General features: G+C 46.5%; 1 protein-coding gene across 1 annotated transcript in view; it reads right to left on the reverse strand.

Moving 5' to 3' along the window:
- The window catches only part of ECH2 (enoyl-CoA hydratase 2), a 206496-nt gene that overhangs the window by 113422 nt on the left and 79075 nt on the right, over window positions 1–13999 (reverse strand). The window lies entirely within an intron of this gene.

Below are 13999 nucleotides of genomic sequence, written 5' to 3' on the forward strand. Positions count from 1 at the left end.
TAATCAAGTCAACATGGAAGCTGAAAATAATGGCCAAAAAACGGAACAACTCGCAAAAGAGAATGAAATGAAAAGTTCCAAGATGACCGTATAGTAGACCACCAGCGGGGGATGAAGCAAGCAAAGAGAGGCAAAGAAATGGTACCCCCCTGATGCAAAACACTCTAACCAAATGATAAAGCCTGCTCAGGTCGAGAAGAAACTAGCAACACTTCCAAGTCCAAAGGAATTGAGATAGGAGCATGGCAAAGGGGCAAATGAAGTCATCAATGGGCAATGCCAGGAGCTCAGGTCTAGGCCCCCAAGGCATTAAGAGCAGTAGGAGTAGAAGTTGTTGTCACAACTTTGTGACATGGCATGCCCAAACTTAAAGAGTTTGACCGTTGACCGAAGGGACAACTTAGGGATTAGAGTGTAAAACCCTAATCCTACCAACTGACAGAAACCGGCCAAGGGGTTTAAGCACCATAAAAATAAAGCAAGAACCCTAAATTGTGTAGAATTGATGACATCACACACCATACAACCCGGCCTGCAAATTGCAGCGATGATGATGTGGCACTCTACGAACGTCCGCATTTTACTGGACTGCACGGAGGGCACAATATTTTGAATTGGAGCTTTTAGAAACCAAAGGCCATCTGTAAAATGTTTATAAGTGTTGCCTCTCAGCAAATTAGCTTGGGAGCACTGCAGAAAGAGGACCCATGGACATAGTACCTTTGTGAAGCAATAATAAAGAAATACCGGAAGGGGCGATAGTCTTTGGGGCCAGCGCATCTCGACGCCGAACAAGTGAATAACAAGTGTTGAGTTCAACTCTCATCGTCAAATAGGTCTTTAAGGTCTCTTGGGATAGTTTCCCACGACGTTAAAATACTCTTCTTCACGTGTGTGTGCGCACGCGCGCGCACGTGCGCTAATAAAAGGAGGAAAATGGTATAACCTTTCTATCACCCAAGTGTGGTAGATTGGTTATGCCATTTCCCTCTTGAATAACAAGTGTTGAGTTCAACTCTCCTCGTCGGATAGATCTTTAAGGTCTCTTGGGATAATTTCCCACGACGTTAAAATACTCTTCTTCAAGGGTGTGTGTGTGTGTGTGTGTGTGTGTGTGTGTGTGTGTGTGTGTGTGTGTGCTAATAAAAGGAGGAAAATGGTATAACCTTTATATCACCCAAGTGTGGTAGATCGGTTATGCCATTTCCCTCTTGTATAACAAGTGTTGAGTTCAACTCTCCTCGACGGATAGATCTTTAAGGTCTCTTGGGATAGTTTCCCACGACGTTAAAATAATCTTCTTCATGAATGTGTGTGTGTGTGTGTGTGTGTGTGTGTGTGTGTGTGGGGGGGGGGGGGGGGGGGGGGGGGGGGTGCGTGTGCGCTAATAAAAGGAGGAAAATGGTATAACCTTTCTATCACCCAAGTGTGGAAAATTGGTTATGCCATTTCCCTCTTGAATAACAAGTGTTGAGTTCAACTCTCCTCGTCGGATAGATCTTCAGGTCTCTTGGGATAGTTTCCCACGATATTAAAATACTCTTCTTCATGGGTGTGGGTGTGGGTGTGGGTGTGGGTGTGGGTGTGGGTGTGGGTGTGCGTGTGTGTTTGTGCGCGCTAATAAAAGGAGGAAAATGGTATATCCTTTCTATCACCCAAGTGTGGTAGGTTGGTTATGCTTTTTCCCTCTTGAATAACAAGTATTTGAGTTTAACTCTCCTCATCGGATACTTCTTTAAGGTCTCCTGGGATAGTTTCCCACGATGCTAAAATACTCTTCCTCACGGGTGGGTGGGTGTGGGTGTGTGTATATGCTAATAAAAGGAGGTAAATGGTATAACCTTTCAATCACCTGAGTGTGGTAGATTGGTTATGCCATTTCCCACTTGAATAACAAGTGTTGAGTTCAACTCCTCTCTCTCTCTCTCTCTCTCTCTCTCTCTCTCTCTCTCTCTCTCTCTCTCTCTCTCTCTCTCTCTCTCTCTCTCTCTCTCTCTACCACTGAGATGGTCAAGAGAGCCATTGATAGGATGAGGACTAGCAGGGCATATGATCATGATGGTCTAGTAGCAGAGCACTTTATACATGCTAGAGATATGCTGGCAGAGGTTCTTGCAGTGTTGTTCAATCGTGCCATGTGTGAGGGGTTACCTGAGACTTGGAGGTTGTCTACTATTGTGCCTATCTTTAAGGCACGTGATCCTACAGAGCCTGTGTTAGGTGCAGCAGAAGTGAATGTTGAACTTTGTTCAAGATGAGTGCTGTGAACTGTGCTCAAGGTTCCTTTTACTTACGGAAGGGAGAGCCTTCCGTTCCTTTAGTGAGAGAGTGCAATGGACACAAACAAAGTGGTGAACACTGTGAATGAAGGTACTGAGACCGAGAGATAGAGAGAGAAGAATACGACACCAGAACGTTGTCAAAACCCTCCTCCGAAGGCCCCACTCTCTATGGCGAGAGCGGTCGACGTTAAAATACTCTTCTTCTTCTTCCTCTCTCTCTCTCTCTCTCTCTCTCTCTCTCTCTCTCTCTCTCTCTCTCACCCAAGTGTGGTAGATTGGTTATGCCATTTTCCTCTTGAATAACAAGTGTTGAGTTCAACTCTCCTCGTCGGATAGATCTTTAGGTCTCTTGGGATAGTTTCCCACGATGTTAAAATACTCTTCTTCACTGGTGTGGGTGTGGGTGTGGGTGTGGGTGTGGGTGTGGGTGTGGGTGTGCGTGTGTATTTGTTTGCGCTAATAAAAGGAGGAAAATGGTATATCCTTTCTATCACCCAAGTGTGGTAGGTTGGTTATGCCGTTTCCCTCTTGAATAACAAGTATTTGAGTTCAACTCTCCTCATCGGATAGTTCTTTAAGGTCTCCTGGGATAGTTTCCCACGATGTTAAAATACTCTTCCTCACGAGTGGGTGTGTGTGGGTGTGTGTGTATATGCTAATAAAAGGAGGTAAATGGTATAACCTTTCAATCACCCAAGTATGGTAGATTGGTTATGCCATTTCCCACTTGAATAACAAGTGTTGAGTTCAACTCTCCTCGTCGGATAGATCTTTAAGGTCTCTTGGGATAGTTTCCCACGACGTTAAAATACTCTTCTTCTCCCCCCCCCTCTCTCTCTCTCTCTCTCTCTCTCTCTCTCTCTCTCTCTCTCTCTCTCTCTCTCTCTCTCTCTCGGAAAAAGTCAGGGCTGTATATTACTGAGTACAATATAATCCCCAGAGGATGCCAAAATAGCCTATCACGTGGGGTGTACAAGCTGAATGTAAGGAGGAGAGCCACTATAGTGACAACTCGACTAGAACAATCTCATGGTGGTCGGTGTGACGAGTGGAGGAGAAACCACCGAGGAGGGGAATAATGCCACGTAATCTGGCCACCTGTAGGTGTGAAGAAGAGTGGGGATCGTGCCCAACGCCGAAGGAAGGCAAATCGGCGACCCTCGGCTGCTCGAGATGTACCTGAGGAAGAATCCCACTGCCAAATCAGGGTGTGAATGATGTCCAGCCAAATGGCAGTGAGGGTATCCTGAAGGAGTTGTGGAGCCGCACTTAGAATGTGGAGACAATGAGCTCTCCAAACATTCCATAGTGTAATACTAGTGATGACTGAAACAACTTCATCACGTGTCTGAGAATCCCCCTGCCAAGCAATCTGTGGTAGCATAGCCAAAGTCCCTCGCCGATAACCAGTCGAGGTGAGCATAAAGGCTGGATCTATGTCTGAGCCCTCGTAGAAAAGATGGGGGCCGGGCATCGGCATCAACCATGAGACAGATCCCCAAGTAAGAAATCCATGCTGAACACCTGCTCTGCTAAGTAGAAAGCAAACTGCAAGCCACACTACATGGGAAGCTGAGCATGACCAAAGACAATGTGCAAGTGACTCAAGTAGTCGCAAAGGACAGCGAGTACATAACGGATCATGACCCGTAGTAGCTAGCCAAGTCCCAACTGGAAGTCCCGCATGTGCAATCATCCACATGAAAAAAGAAATACGACGAGCCGCATGTAAATCCCAGATGGCGGACCAAAACTGTTGCAGATAGGCATGGGAGAGGCCTGAATGTAACAAGAAACGCATACGAGTGGGCTGCTCTGGCTACTGTCTCATCAATGCTAACCGTCCAATTCTGACAATGTACTCAAAGAAGGATACAGGTGCATCGGTGGGGTCAGAGTGAGGCCAATGCCACTCGCCTGGGTCCCAATAAAGCTGAGATAGGACACGACCCTCCCACACCCAAAGCCTCCAAAGTGTAGCATCAACAGAAGCGAAACGGGGGTCAACACAACGACGCTTCCCGTGGGAGCCAACTACTCTGATGGCCTCCCATCGAGCTCCGGGAAGGGCAAGGTGCGGAGAGGTGGCATCATATGTCAATCTAGCATGAATCCCCTGAGACTGGTCAGTATCAACTGTGAATAGCATGGTGTTTAAACGAGCTAATAAGAGAGTGCTCTGAGCAAAGAGGCCTTCCCAACCACAATGGGGAGGCATCTGAACCGTGCCTCTCATGACTGCATCCCACTGTGAAGGAACGGCGGAATCAATCTCAAGCAATCTGTCTGTCACCCCGCGACCAATGTCAAAATGTTCTGCCACAAAATCAGCATATAGCATACATGTCTCATGAAACAACTGCATAGAGGCAGCAGGGCCAGTGTCCCAGGCAGCCCAATCCATGTGAGTCCTCTCTCCAAGCTGACGGGGTGGATCAACCGAAGAATCAAGAACTGCTGCATTCCAAATGAGAGGGTGGTGCTCAATCTCCTCACGACATGAGGGAGGTGAGCGTATGATAGCCCGTCGCATGGAAACCCAAATGTGAAGGAGCGATCGAATGAAGGGTGAGAGGGAGGCGGTGAACAAGGGGGCATCAGTAAAGAGAAAAAGATACCCTGTCTGCCAAGTATGACCATCTCTAGTGCCGAGTCGTGGAGTCACTAAGCAAAGAGCGTCCTGAAGAAGCATCTTCCAAGGTTCTTGTCCGGGAAAAAGACCCCGAACAATAAGCTTGGTAAGAAGGGCGCGGCTCTGTAACTCTAAATCAATAATGCCAAGGCCTCCCTCTGACCTAGGACGAATAATCGTGGACCAACAAACTCGAGCACGGGTATCAGTAGTCCCATCTGTGCCACTCCATAAAAAGTTCCGCACTAAGCGGCGGAGCGGAGCTATCACACCAGAATGTAACATCCAACAAGAAGCCGTATACCATACTGTAGCCAGAATGACCTGGTTGGCGACCAATGCACGGCCAGCCAACGACAGATGACATGAAGACCAATGGCATAGCTTCCTACGAATACTGTAGTGGGGGTGCAAACTGCTGCTGTGAGGTAACATCGAATCCAACCTGAAAGCCCAGATATCTGCATGTCTGACCCGGTCGCAGCCATGTGAAACCATCAGCTACCCCCCAAGTAGGTATGTCATCACTGCCAACCAATAACCCATAGGATTTTTGCTAGTTAATGCGTGCGCCACTGGCAATGCAAAAAACCTCTAGGGCCTCCCGCATGGCATCAAGAGCAGCTACAAATCGCGTAACATGAGCATAGTGTCATCAGCAAACTCCTGATCGATAAGGTCTGGAGTTGTAGGTACTGGCATGGTCAAGCCACAAAATGCATGACTCTGAGCACGAAGAAAGTCGGACATAGTCTCTCCTACAAACAGATACAGATATGCTGCTAGAAGACATCCCTGACGGACAGATCGAGAAAGCTCAAAACTGCGACTGACACGACCACCAATAGTAATAGCAATGCTGGCAGTCCTGAAGAGAGCGGAAATGCCTGAGATCCATCTCGAAGGGAAACCCATCCTGGCTAAAGTTCCTTCAAGAAAGTCCCACTCAACACGATCGTATGCTTTCTCGAAGTCAAGGATGAAAAAAGCGAGAGGCTCAGAAGATGATCTGGCCCACTCTACTGCCTCATAAAAAGTGAAAATATTATCCAGGATGCATCGATCCATGACAAAGCCTGTCTGAGAAGTATGAATGATATCTGGTAAGAACGGACGCAAGCAATGGCTGACCATTAACGCTAATATCTTATAGACCAAAGGGAGTAGGGTAATAGGTCTCCACTGTCGGAGCTGAGTGGTGTCACCCCCCTTCGGAATAAGAGATATGAGACCTGAACAAAGATCCGGGTACATATATCCCGATGCAAAGATGTCCTGACAACCGTGAAGCAATGGTATATGCAATACATCCCAATATGTCCAAAAGAAAGCTCTAGTGAGGCCATCCTCTCCTGGACAGGAGGATGGATCAAGACTCTCTATAGCAGCATGGAGCTCTGCAAGTGTGAAGGGTGCCAACAAGATCTCTGCCATAGTGTCTGTACAACAGTGTCGCGTGTGATGCCAGATCTGCTCACGGGCAAGTAAAACCTCAGTAGTGCATACATCAGCAGTGAACAATGTCTTAAAATAATCTGCAGACATATCAAGTATAACATCAGGATGCATATGTAGTGTCCCCTGAGCATCGCACAAAGTCCGAAGGGTGGTGCCAGGAGGGCGCTCTTTATGTGCAGCGAAGAAGTCTTTATTCATTCGATCAGCTTTAGCTATCCAATGAGATACTGAAGCATGATGAGTGAACTCAGACCTAGCATCCTGTACGCGACGAATCTCCTCTGTGAGCTCTGTCTGTCTAGCAACGAGGTATGCATCTTGAGGCCACTCCTCAAGCAAGCGCTAAGTGGAACCAAGAGGGATGTGAAGATCAGACTCCCGTACTCTCAACTGACGATGAATAATAGCGGTCTGATCACGGCAGTAAATACTAGATTGAGTAATACAATGAGCAGAAACTCTCCAAGGGGTCCACAATAAGAAGCATCCGTGGACCATAAGTCACGAATCTGCTGCTGCAATGCTGGGGTGGTGAGAACCCTGTCAGGGATGCGGCAGCCTCGTCTCTGTGCAGAGGATCTAGTGAAGGAGATAAACAATGAGATGGGTTATGATCTGAGAGGCTGGTCCCTCTCCATATAGTAGTGAATCCGCCTACAGCTGCTGCCCAAGGGCCAATGTAAAAACGATCAAGTCGCTCTAATAATCTCCCCTGTTGTCTCTGAAACCCCCAAGAGTAATGAAGTGTAGCAGTGTAACAAACTGCTGACGTGTCAAAGCCTAAAGAATGGAGCCAACTTACAGATGCCGACCGAGGGGCCTAAACCCTAAGAAGCAGTAGAAGAAGTGTCACAGGGTGAGGACGTGGTAACCCTAATTGCTAAAACCCTAATTCTGGAAACCCTAACCCTAAAACCTGCAAACCCTAATTCTAGAAACCCTAAGAAGAACAAGCAACAGAAGAAGAAGTCCTACCAACTTATGGGGATCCCGTCCGATGGGGTCCCAAGTTGCATAAAGGCATTAAAAATAAAGCAGAACACACTCAAAAGACTTTGCACATCAAAATATGATGATGTGGCACCTGTACGGACGTCCCGGAATTCGCGGCGGATTTTTAGGGAAATCCCGAAATTTTAGGAAAGTGATTTTTTGGGGTCAGCTTTTCATATTTGATGCTTTTAGGCTTTGGGCCTTTAAATATGAGCCTTGGGAGCCCTCTCTGGCACTCTTCAGCGCGCAGATTGCAGAGGAGGTGCTCCCTGGCTGTTGTACTTTGCGAATCAGCGGTAATATAAAGAAATACCGAAAGGGGCGCCAAGGTTTGGGGCCAATACTCTCTGGGGTGGAATTTCGCCACTCCGTGTCGCGTGTCGTCTCTCTCTCTCTCTCTCTCTCTCTCTCTCTCTCTCTCTCTCTCTCTCTCTCTCTCTCTCTCTCTCTCTCTCTCTCTCTCTCTCTCTCTCAGTTCAGTTGTTATTGAACAGTTGTTATTGAAGTGCTAAAAGTCTGTTCAGTCTGTTCTTTTCTATTGGCACGTGGTGCCCGCATTTGTGACAGTGGTATCAGAGCATCAGGCGTGTGCTTTTCTCAAAGCATACCGGTCCTACAAAAGAGCAGACAGAGCTATTGGAATTGAATTATATTTGAGGTATCAGCCATTCCCACCCTTACTTCATCGCGCATCGGGCGCGCTCCCGTCTTCACCGCTCATGTCTTACATGGCATAAGCCATGCAAGAGAAGGATCCAGATTTGTTTCAAGTCACTGTTTTTCTCAGAAGCAGTGCCATGCAGATGTTGATGTCTATAGCTACCAAGCAGCATACTCCAAGTACTTGGCAAGCTTTCAAGAAAATTTTTGCCCGAAGTTATATGGTTTCTGACATCTTCCTTCGGAGTGCAACTTCTGGCAGAGTGGGGTATCCTGAAATGCTTGCCATGGAAACCCTAGCAGATTATAAATTGAAATTTCTCGACATCTCTCAGTAGATGTCTCGTCACGAGCAGATGACCTTGGAGGTTCAGTGTGATTGCTATCTCTTGGGACTACCATCGCCGCCAAAGAAACACTGTCTGTCCAAGAGCTGATGGACCATGTTGTGCTCGGCTACGACCTCATGGAAGGAACCTAACCCTAATTTTTGGTGCAGGTTTCAAGATGGAAAGTCAGTCAACTTTTCGAGCTCGATTGATGTCGAGATTGCTTTTTAAGTTTAAGTTCTGTTTGATCTTGTTTGGTGATCCTGTTTGGAATTTGTTTGAAATGGATGATATCTGTTTTGAACCTGTTTTGGTGCCGATTTGAATTGTTTGACTCTGGTTTGATACTGGTTTCAATGATTGGTGATTTTACTCCTGGGTAGAGAAGTGAGAAATACTGTTTTGGTATTGTTTGAACCTCGGAACGACGCAGGCCGATGCCTGGGGAGCGTTTCTTTGTATGTTTGAAAACCTCCGAACGACGCAGGCCGATGCCTGGGGAGCGTTTGGTTGTATGCTTGTAAAATAATTGTTGGTGTGACTCCCGGCCCGGACCTGGATGGTTATGCGGGAGGAGTATTAAGTAGTCTGAGCAGTGGTTACTCTCAGCACCTCCAAACGACGCAGGCTGCGGTCTGGGGGGCATTTGGTTGTAAAAGGCCTCTATATCTCCCGGCCCGAAACTTTTTAGGTTATACGGGAGGAGTGATGAGGGAGTCGTTGAATATCTCCCGGCCCGGACCTTGTTAGGTTATGCGGGAGGAGTGTTCTTCGGCGGCTTTATCTTTCTATGTCTTGTAACATGCATATGTGAGCATTTGTGTTGCATTGTGATGTGCCAACCACTGAATATTCCTAATTGGATGAGATTGCTTGGGTATGTAATTTTAGTGCATCAAGACACCCGAGGAACATCAGTACGGTCTGGGTGTGATGGCTAATTTTACTACGCCGGAATATCAAGAGTTCCGATCTGGACGAAAGGAGAAGCTAACTCCTTGATCAAAACAGCCGATAGGAGCAGCTAACTCCTTGATCAAAAGAGCAGAAAGGAGAAGCTAACTCCTTAATAAAAAGAGCAAATTGATTGTCCCTCGGAAATTTTTGAGCTAACTTGAGTTGTTTTGCAAATATGCTGTAATCGCGGACGATTACTCTCTTTCAAGAAGGGGAGATGTAACAAACTGCTGACGTGTCAAAGCCTAAAGAATGGAGCCAACTTACAGATGCCAGCCGAGGGGCCTAAACCCTAAGAAGCAGTAGAAGAAGTGTCACAGAGTGAGGATGTGGTAACCCTAATTGCTGAAACCCTAATTCTGGAAACCCTAACCGTAAAACCTGCAAACCCTAATTCTAGAAACCCTAAGAAGAACAAGCATCAGAAGAAGAAGTCCTACCAACTTATGGGGATCCCGTCCGATGGGGTCCCAAGTGGCATAAAGGCATTAAAAATAAAGCAGAACACACTCAAAAGACTTTGCACATCAAAATATGATGATGTGGCACATGTACGGACATCCCGGAATTCGCGGCGGATTTTTAGGGAAATCCCGAAATTTTAGGAAAGTGATTTTTTGGGGTCAGCTTTTCATATTTGATGCTTTTAGGCTTTGGGCCTTTAAATATGAGCCTTGGGAGCCCTCTCTGGCACTCTTCAGCGCGCAGATTGCAAAGGAGGTGCTCCCCGGCTGTTGTACTTTGCGAATCAGCCGTAATATAAAGAAATACCGAAAGGGGCGCCAAGGTTTGGGGCCAATACTCTCTGGGGTGGAATTTCGCCACTACGTGTCGCGTGTCGTCTCTCTCTCTCTCTCTCTCTCTCTCTCTCTCTCTCTCTCTCTCTCTCTCTCTCTCTCTCTCTCTCTCTCTCTCTCTCTCTCTCTCTCTCAGTTCAGTTGTTATTGAACAGTTGTTATTGAAGTGCTAAAAGTCTGTTGTTCAATCGTTGTTATTGAAGTGCTAAAAGTCTGTTCTTGCAGTGTTATTCAATCGTTCTTTAAGGCAGGTGATCCTACAGAGCCTGTGTTAGGTACAGCAGAAGTGTATGATGAACTTTGTTCAAGATGAGTGTTGCGAACTGTGCTCAAGGTTCCTTTTACTTACGGAAGGGAAAGCCTTCCGTTCCTTTAGTGAGAGAGTGCGATGGACACAAACAAAGTGGTGAACACTGTGAATAAAGGTACTGAGACCGAGAGATAGAGAGAGAAGAATACGACACCAGAATGTTGTCAAAACCCTCCTCTGAAAGCCCCACTCTCTATGGCGAGAGCGGTCTACTTATGATTGCACAAATTTCTACAATGCTTTGGACTTGCGACGACGTTGAGGACGACGACGAGACGGGCTGAAATCTGAAAATACTAAGGGCTGAAATGTGCAAATCTTGTATCTGCTGAATTCTGACTCTATGTCGGTGACGATGTCGATAACGACGATGCGACGACGACGCGCTGAAAACGCAGATGCTGAAATCTGCGTTTTCCGGGCTGAATCTGCAAACTTCGCGAGATCTGACCGTGCGGCGAGGATCTGCTACGGGAAGGTGAGATCTGCCAAGTTCGGGGATTCTACTGCGGGATCTGACTGCTGAAAACTGAAAACGCTGGTGCTACTGTGGATTCCGTCGCGAAGGAACTGCATAACGCTAGGTTGCCTACTGCTCCCAAAACTCTAGGGCTGAATTCTGCTGCTGGGGGAAAATCCACTTACGCTAGGGCTGATCTGTTGTCGTGAAGTGGTTCTGATGTGTCTGCTAATGCCGAAGCTCCTCTGCAATGCAAAATCGCCAAGGCTGATCTGTCTTGCAAAAAAGCTAGCTTGATGTTGAGTTGTAAAAACGCTAGGCCATGCTGTTGGGGGTCTTGCTGAGAAGTTGCATGTTGAGCGATGCTCCCACTGCCTCTTTTGCCAGAAAATGCTAGCACTAGGTTTCTTATATACAAACTTAATAAATTTGCCCTACCTACTTTCCAACAAGTCACTTAAAAATAATAAGTGAAAAATGTCAAAAATAGGGAAAATAGGTCTATGCACTATAAAAATGCTCTTGATGGTTTCTGATGGTCATGCTGTGTGCAACCAGAGGATATGCATCTATTCTAAGTGTCTGGATATGCACGGTCTGCAAACAGACTCACAAAGGTGTCAGATTACTTCCTATTCTAGACTGACTTGATTGAACTGAACCCTGGTCATGTTGTAGCTTGTCCACGGACACATAGGGTTGGATGTGTCACGTGACATCCCCTCCTTTTCAAAGTGAGGTACTGGTACCGAACTGTATGGCGTCGAGAGAGACCGCCAATAGCATCCAGAATCCTGGAAGGGACTCTTCGCCGGCCCACTCTGATGTGTAGGTCGTGCCGTACTTGAACTTCATAAAGGTCTGCAAAGCTTGCTTTTTTGGGCCACGTCGAAAGCGACACAAAGTCTTCTGAGTCTCCTTCAACGGTTCCACTTCTTCTATGGACATAGGTCCACCTTCTTCAAGAATCTCCGAGGTTGAAAATTCCTGAAACCACTTCCAGCACAAAAACTTGAACATACCCATTCCATGTAAAGTGACTGGAAAAAATCTTGTCTTCCTAAAAGACTGTGCATGCAATGCAAATGAACATAGAGACGTAGTGTCAAACCGTTCATCACACACATGCAAACAATGAGATCGAATCTTTTCTTTCTGATCTAAATCAATCAACTGTGGCAATTCACAACTGAAATGCCCATGCTTGTTTGCTCATACTTTCTTGTGCTCTTTCTACAACTGTGTCATGCCAAGGAAGAGACAAGGAATGTGACTTCCTGGAATGCATACTTTTCAGCTTTTCATGAGAAATCCGCATACATCTGTGCTCATTAATGAGTGAAACGTGCTCAACATACAATATATCATGCCTAGGAAAAGGGATCACATAAGGATGCTGACTAACATACAGGAAACGATCACGAATGAAACACTCAAACAATGCGTGCTGACGAATCATTTAAACACATAGTACTTCCTGTAAGGGTTTTTTGGATCTAGGCTCAAGAGCCAAGATCGGTCTTCCTGTTTGATCGAATCTTCCTGTGGGGGTTCTGTGGACCTCGACTCGAGAGCCAAGATCATTTCTTCATGATTGAGCGAATCTGCAATGAGGTTAGCTTCACTAGAAAAAGCATCCACAAACACATCATTCTTGTGAACAATCACATCATCTTCATGCAAGTCATCATACTTGTGAGAAATAACATCTTGATCATGCAAATCATCATGCTCATCAGTATCAATCAAATCATCATGCTCATCATCATGCAAATCCTGTGTATCTTGCTTTGAAGAAGACAAGACCGAGAGAGTCTCCTTCTCTTGATTCTGTTCAAACTGCATCTGCACAATAGAGAAGAGTCGCAACAACTCTTGCATATGTCGCGCTTGCTCATGCTCACGCTCTATGGCTGCCTTTCTTTCTGCTTCTCGTTTTGCTTTTCTTTTTGCGTGTCTGCAATCCATTTCTGCTTTTCTTTCTTTGCATTCACGATCAAATTCTACCATTCTTTCTACTCTTCTTGCTTCGCGTTCTAACTTGATGTTTCGAAAGCTGCCATAGGATCTGGTGCAATCTTTGGCATAGATGGGGAAGGGTCGGAAAAACCTCCTGGTGAGGAAAACTCTTCTTCGCCACTCCCATGCTCACCACCTCCAAGCAAAGTATCCATTCCGCTTCGAGTGATGACCATCCACTGAAGTCTTAGGTTCTTGTGGTCTTGGGTTCTTAAGTTCACGAGGAACTTGGGTTCTTGGGGGTCTTGGTTCTTGGGGTTCTTCAGGGTCTTGAGTTCTTGAGTTCTTGAGTGTCTTGAGGGTCTTGAGGTTCTTCTGTCGCTTGCAATCTGTGTTAGACAAGGATCTTCTCTTCACCCGAGTTCTGCTCTTTTCCGCGGGTGCACCCCTTGGCGGCATTGCGCTCACACCAAGGTTGCTTTTCCCCATCTCACATCGATTGGCCGGCCGCTAAGTGCACGGTCCGCTCTCAATGAGTGAAAAGAGGCACAAGGGGAGGCTGGACAAGCCCTTCTTTCTTGGGTTTCCTGTCACTCTTCAAAAACACGAATAGGAATCAACACGCCCAAGAGGACTTGGGTTACGTGCGACCTCAACAAGCAAAAAAAATTATGTGGTTCTTGTGGTTCTTGTGGTTCTTTCCTTGAGTGATACAGAACACTGTCAAAGCTCTGATACCAATGTAAGGTGCAGCGGGAGTGCACATTGAACTTTGCTCAAGATGAAATCTGCACATTGTGCTCAAGCTTCCGTTTACTTAAGGAAGGGAGAGCCTTCCGTTCCTTTAGTGAGAGAGTGCAATAACCACAAACAAAGTGGAGAACACTGTGAATGAAGGTACTGAGACTGAGAGATAGAGAGACTAAATACGACACCAGAATGTTGTCAAAACCCTCCTCCGAACGCCCCACTCTCTATGGCGAGAGCGGTCTACTTATGATTGCACAAATCTGCGCTTTCCGGGCTGAATCTGCAAACTTCGCGAGATCTGACCGTGCGGCGAGGATCTGCTTTGGGAAGGTGGGATCGGCGAGGTTTGGGGGTTCTACTGCGGCATCTGACTGCTGAAAACTGAAAACGCTGGTGATACTGTGGATTCCAT

The sequence above is a fragment of the Adiantum capillus-veneris genome, chromosome 23 (assembly GCF_014529385.1).
Source record: "Adiantum capillus-veneris isolate H3 chromosome 23, ASM1452938v2, whole genome shotgun sequence".
In the NCBI taxonomy this organism is placed as follows: domain Eukaryota; kingdom Viridiplantae; phylum Streptophyta; class Polypodiopsida; order Polypodiales; family Pteridaceae; genus Adiantum; species Adiantum capillus-veneris.